This window comes from Hesperophylax consimilis, unplaced genomic scaffold, assembly GCF_061612785.1.
Source record: "Hesperophylax consimilis isolate HC1 unplaced genomic scaffold, BYU_Hcon_1.0 scaffold_35, whole genome shotgun sequence".
In the NCBI taxonomy this organism is placed as follows: domain Eukaryota; kingdom Metazoa; phylum Arthropoda; class Insecta; order Trichoptera; family Limnephilidae; genus Hesperophylax; species Hesperophylax consimilis.
In genome coordinates, this window is record NW_028301265.1 from 79,665 (window position 1) to 86,977 (window position 7,313).

The following is a 7,313-nucleotide window of genomic DNA, read 5'->3' on the forward strand; positions in this document are numbered from 1 at the left end:
ATGAAGCTAAGAGGATTCGCCAAGATTCTTAAACAGATTTACATTTTCACTGCCTCTGCATATCCCTGAAGAGAAATGGCATGTTAATCACATTTAAAAAATATTTTTGTAATTGAACGATTTAAAAAATATATCTATAAATTAATATGGCATCCTGCGTTATTATATTTTTCAAATATATCTGATTGACAATCAATACACAAAATTGTCATTGAAGAAGAAGATATTCATGTTCAAAATTGTTAATGGTAGTGTAGATAACCTTGATTTAATTAACCTCATTGAATTTCAAATACCCATAAGAGTTACTCGTTCTAAAACCCTGTTTAATTGTAACAATTCCAAGACCTAGTATTTCAAACACTCGCTTGTACCTAGATAACATGAAGTTAGTAATAGGTACGCAGATGTAGTGGATCTGCTTAACTGCACAGAAGCTAGGTTCAAGAAGGCTTTACTTTCATATCTTCTAAATCATTACTAATATATTGCAAGTCTACTCATACATGTTGATAATATTTTTCATGTACTTGTATCTCCTTCTAGTATTAATTTTATACTTTCTGTCATCATTTTAAGATCAAATGCCACAGTTAATTGTTATTCTGTGACATGTGATTATGGTATATGGTGTATTTAAATAAATAAATAAAGATAATACTAATAAATCTTAGCAAAACATAAAAAGTACAAGACACAGACAAATAAAAGATAATATCAATTATTATAAACAATGATTTGCTATCCTTTGTGTCTTACATAAAAAAAAACTTGTCTTGTAAACATATATTTACCTTTAATAAATAAAGAATAATATCTATCTTAATACATATCTAGTTAAGACTATTAAGGCAACAAAGTAGTTTCGTTAGAACTTTGTTTCCATTTAAAAAGATAGATGCCAAAAATATTGGAAAAATTAGTTGCAAAATGATATTTTAAATTCTGATTTAGAAATATGTGGTCGACAAATATGATGCCTGTCTGGCTTTAAGATTCTGGGTTCGATTCCTAGTTGTGACCGTTATCTTTTTATTTTTCTGTGTATTGTTCAGTTTCATGTTTAGTTTAGATTTATTAGTATTATCTTCTTCTTCAATGAAATACATATATCCTTTTAAATAAGATAAAAAGAAAAAGTTGTTCCTGAACATAAATTTGTTTATATTGTAAATTTTGGCGAGCCACCAAGTTACTGCTTTTTACAAATATGAAACTCTATTTGAAATTTGATTTTAGTTTTCTGGATTGAATGACTAAATTAATATATGAATGAAATGTAATCTTGGAACCCACTTTCCGACATTTAGGCAGATATACTCGCTGTCGATGACAATGCCTTTCATCATCTTTGGTACTCATGCACACACACGCATTTCTCTGAAATTCGATGACATAATAATAATTTACAGCAGTTAATATACGAAATAAATTACCAACAATAAGATTTAACTTAAGTGATAGCGGCGCTCACTCATTTTAGTAGCAGTAGTTCACAGCAGTTATGAGCCAGTCCTCCGGGAGGAAGTTTCAATGCTCTGTTAAAGCGATCTAAAAAATTAAAAAAAAATGTTTATAAAAACATATGAGTGGATTTTAATTCCACGTGATAAAAATGGTCTAAATTACTGAAGGACGTCGCAAGTTATAGACATAAAAGATGGGCTGAAATCATGACACGGTCACGGTTGTAGAGTTTTTGGTGGTTCAGCTCACGGATATTCCGTTTTATAGTAGTTATGCTAATAAATTAGAAGGTGGTTGATGGTCCAATTCGTATTCTGAGAAAGTTTTGGATAGTGAAAGGTCTATACCATAAATCTTAGGGGTTATACCTTATTTAAAAAGCTTATCGTATAATGTGCGACTACCGTTTTTAAAACGAATAGACGATAGAGGTGAAAGCTTAAACCTTTGATTATAGATGATAGTAAATAATTTTTTTTATATAAGAACCTGTACTCAACTTTTTTTTAATTTCGATCCAGCTGTGCTTGCAATCGTTTGGAGCCAGAGAGACTATGGCATCCCAAATTTGTGTATGTTGTGAGGCTGAAGGTAATTGGTGGGGAGGAGATGGAGGAGTGGAAGGTGGGGAAGTACCTGGCTATTCAGATCTGGTCGCCAATCACGGCCAAAGCCATTTCCAGCAACTTTTTAATTCTAAATAGTGGTCTTACACCAGGGCGATACTGATAGTAAATATACTATATACTATACATAGGCAGACTGATGGAACCTAAACTCAAGCTAAATACTAAGTTTGGTGATCGCGCTTTCGGAGCATCTGGGCCGAAGGCTTGGAATTTAAACTCCCTCCGGAACTAAGATCCATAACAAATCCAACAGAATTCAGGTCTAAACTAAAAACTTATCGTTTTAAGATGTCTTACCCTTTAATGAAATATACCATTCCTGAGAGAATGTCCAATTATATAACCAAGTCACCTACCGGGTAAGTATTGTACTGTATATTATCTCCATATATAGTTAGTAATATCATAGATCATTGTACAAATGTATTAAATATTTGTAAAGCGCCCTTGAGGTGACACAAACACGGCCCTATACAAATTATCCAAATATGATTGTGAAATAACACAAATTAATCAAATAAAATTTGCTTTCGAATGCCGGAATTTGAAGTCGTGAACTTCAACTTGCTAGTCGAGAGCCTAGACCTCGAAACGCCCCAATGTAGAGTTTTGCAGCCACTTTTTTTCTATATATTTAAAATACGAATAGAAGCCCTTTTGGTAAATGATTTTCTTAGTGGAAGGTTCTTTTTAATGAAAAGAAGGAGAGTAAATTCTGGGCTGTAGAAAGGTATGAAGGGTAGACAGGAATATGGGGGTCAGTTTGGCTAGGAGTGACGAATGTATGATTACACCCCTCCCGCTGCGGTGCAAGACAATCTTGACAAGACGTGAAAGTGCCTCTTCCGATCTATTCTGGTCCCAGCCTCTAGTATGGAACCCCTAAATTCCCAGAACTATAAAACTCTGCACAGAAATAGGCAGTCACTGATGCTAATTAATGGCTTTATTTTACCGGATTGTTAGCAGTTCTTAGAAAGTAGGCGTCAGGTGGGATTGCTGTGCCTATTTCACCGTTATTTTAAAAGTAAGTTGCCCTTTCATTTGGCTATACAAGTTAACAAATTAAGCCTTTTTCCAGTTCACAAATCCGTGGCTTAGTGGGTCAGAATCAAGGACTTAACCACCGTGCCACTGTGGCTTACTTATATGCAAGCTGAATAAATTGATAAAATTCGGCATTTAAAACGAAAATGTATATGTAGGTACTTGTGAGTAATTTTTTTCAAATCTAAAAGAAACAAACGAATGCCAATTATACAAGTAATAAAGAGGGACATATTAAAATTCCCTAAATACCTCATGGCAGATATGTTGTGTTGGAGTATTTGGGGTACTCTCTACTGAAATTTTCATTAAAATGCTTTCAGAACGATTCGTTTTTTGTCTTATTTCGTGAGGTTTATTTCCTTCTTTTACGTGACAAATGGTGGAGGCAGTGTAGGCAGTTGAGAAGTTTTATAATTAAAGTCTGATTTTTATCTTATTTTTAAAATTTATGTAGACGCTCTCTCTAGATAAAGGTTATATTTATAATCTTTTACTAATTTGTATTTTAAAGTTCAGCTTTTGTACAATGAACCTCTATCTATCAAACTCGTAAATTCAAAAAATATATTTTTATCACTCGTTCTTTGTTTTTTTATGTTCACACCGAGAAAGTTTAAGGGGCTATAAATCATGTTAGTCAAAGATTTTTTTTCTGTTTACCCATTTCGAGGCCTAAATAAATAGGTAAGCTATGATATTAACTTACAAATATTCCTAATTTTAAAATTGTTTATCAAATTATAATGTTTCATAATTTACAGAAGATATAGTAATTAATTCGCCTAACTTTAAATATAGACGCACCACCATAATAAAGCTAGATAATAATAATAAACATAGCATATTATATATTTTTTTAAAGAAAAACAAACATTTCCAGGTTATGAATAATCTGACAATATTTGAAAATCTCCTACTATCGCCACAGTAAATGGAATATGTTGCTTGTGTTGTGATGGAGGATTTAGCCATCCGAGGAATTGAACACACTACGCTTGGGTGGGACCCAAACGCGATGTTGATTCAGCCACCGACCGGTCTACATCCGATCGGAGCATATGTTATGTTTTCTTTCTTAAATTTTTACGTCTTGTCCTATTCTTCTAGAATATACTATTTATATAGGTACAAAATAAATTCCTTCGGTACATTAATTTTAAAATGAAAATTCCAATCGAATTTATAAATTACAATAACTTGCTTGCTGAAACTAAACTTCTTAAATTATCTGATAGAAGAGTGTTAATTGATTTGCTATTTTTATTCAAAATTATTAAATCTTTAATTGAGAGCCCTAATTTGTTGGAACTTATTTGCATTAATGTTCCTGCTAGGCAAACTCGCAGTAAAGATACTTTTAAATTTAACAAGAACCTCAACACTAATTATTCTATTTTTTCACCAATTCCTAGAATTCACAACCTTGCGAATAAATACTGTGAACTTATAGATATATTTGGTTTTGACAATTTTGTGAGCTTTAAAAGGCAACTTATTTCGATTCTATCGGCTAATAATTAACTTTTATAGCTTTAATAATTTTATTACATCTTCTCCCATTCGAAACCTTTCAAGTAAATTATATCCATATTTGTTTGTTTTTTATTTGCTCTACTATACACTTATAATTGTATGCATATACCTACTAACTACTTTTTATACATAACACTATGTTCCATCTCAGATCTTATTATTTCTTATTCATGTCGATATTGCTAAATTCTATTAGTTTTTGCTTTTTACAGGTGCAACTCTTATTTTATTATTTTTTTTTTTTTTTTTAAATCTCTGTTATAATGTTCTTTACCTCACGAGTAAGTTACACTCTAATTTATATTGGTTTATCGATTTGTTAAACACACAATTAATACTGGGTTTAAACACACCCACTTACTTACTTTTTATGTTGAACTTTCTTTTACTTACTATTTCATGCTTGGGTATATTTTATATTGAATCCATCTTATTAGTGTTTTGCTAATTTGCACAAAATTTTATTATATGTGTTGCTTTCTTACAATTAACTCCATTTATCTTCTTATGTTCAATTATTGTAATCAATGTAAATGTATATTTTCATGTAAAAGCCCATTAGGGCGTAAATAAAATAATAAATAAATAAATAAATAAATATAATGCACATAATGTTTTAAAAATTGTTTTTTTTTTTATTTATATTTTACTAGTTTTTATTATTTATTTCTTTTTTATATGTATGAGAGGAAGTTCTGAGAATTACATAATCTGTTGATGACCGAATGACTTAATTTAATCTCATGACTTTATTTCGATGTAATCTGTGATAAAACATGTTATTTAAAAACAAAACCTTGTTTACATTTTTTTGATTGCATTAAAATATTTATACATCGTACTCACAATGAAATGTTTTTACACTAGATAGGGCAAAAAGTACATGGTACATTTTGCATCTTTTTTTTACACTTTAATAATAAAGTCCCTCTGGAACCAGAAGCGGCCCGTGACTGTAATTACCAGCAGTGCATTTCACTTTTAAAATGTACCTAGTCTGTAATTTAGGTGGAGCAAATTAATGAATGGGAACACCTACTGCAATCCATTCTATCTTCTAAGTTATATTTGTAAAATAACTGATTAAATAATACAAAATTATCTCGAAAATAAAGGACACTCAATTCATCGTTGAAAATATAGCGAAACCGTTTGATTTCACCGCGAACGAGTTCCAATGTGTTAATGTTGTTGCGTTAACATTGAACATTAGTATTTCTAAGCGAATCCATTCCAAACGCATTGGATTACGCATGATCAAAGTGATGCAAAATTCACTCGCCGTCAAAGCACTTTGATAATGCACGGATGGGTTATGTATCTGCACTGCTCTAACACGTAATTTGACGTTAAGAGTGTAATCTGTCTCGCTCATGTCACCGTTTCGGCTACTTCGGGCTGTCTCGATACTGCCCGACGCTGTTTTAGTAGTATGGTAAAAGTTGGTTTTGTGCATATCTGGGTATGCACGACCGCTTGCTCTTGCGCGGGATTTTTTTACTAAAAGATAGCTCAAATAATGACCTGACGGGAATTACGAATTTCTTACATCGATCACTGGGGCACAGATGTCGTTGTAATTTGTTATGTGGAGATTGAAGACAAGCAGTGCAATGCACAAATGCACGTACCAAGGAACCGCCTCTGTCTGGAACTAGGATTCACAACACGCCCAAGAGAATTCAGGTCAAAACAAAAAACTTACCTTTTTCGACTCTGATATCCTTAAAATAAATATACCTACCAGAGAGTAGCATCTTTGAATTGCCTTTAAAATATCCTGATCACAATTTTCTTTTTGGATTAACATTATTCGAAGCTTTACTCCTCAATCTGTTTCATACCGAAGGACAAATCACAACTTCTTGTACCGCCCAACATAAAATTTGTTTTTCTTCTCAAAAACAAGCTCATTAAAGAAAATAAACACAAATAAGAAAAATAAATACCAGAATTAATAATGGAATTTCCAATTACATGTTTTTTATTTTATTTTTTTCTGTCTGTAGAGAATATAAATAAATAATAATAAATGTACATTTTAACGAGGCCATTTTTTCATTGGTCAAAAGCATTGTACATACAGTTTTGTATTAGTGATCGACGAACCGGTGGTAGATGCAATATGTTAGCCATACGTTGATAATAGTTGGTTTATTCTATGGTTACAACATAAGATCAAGATCACAACCTTGTAGAAATATATTATATGTCTGTACAGCGCCGATAAGATGATTTTTCGCAAAAATTGCTCTATACAAATCATCCAAATATTAAGTTTCTTGGATCCAAATGTTTGCCAAAAATTGAGACTTTAATTTCAAATACAAAAATGTGTATACGAAATTCAAATGGGATGGAGGTTCACGATGGCAGGCGAGTATAAATGAGACGGGGCACTGGGCTATTGGGCTGAATGGAACATTTGTTTCCATTCAAATTTGTATGACAATTTTACTGTTATTCCTCCTGCTACGCTTGAGATTATCGCACCATACAATATTCAGAACATAATGATGGTGAGTAAACTCTCTCTGATTAGTATAAAACAACAAAGACTGCAGTTCTACAACGCCAGATCAACAAGAGATGCGGATTAAACGCGTAACCAGGGCCAAAAGCATAATCCGAAAT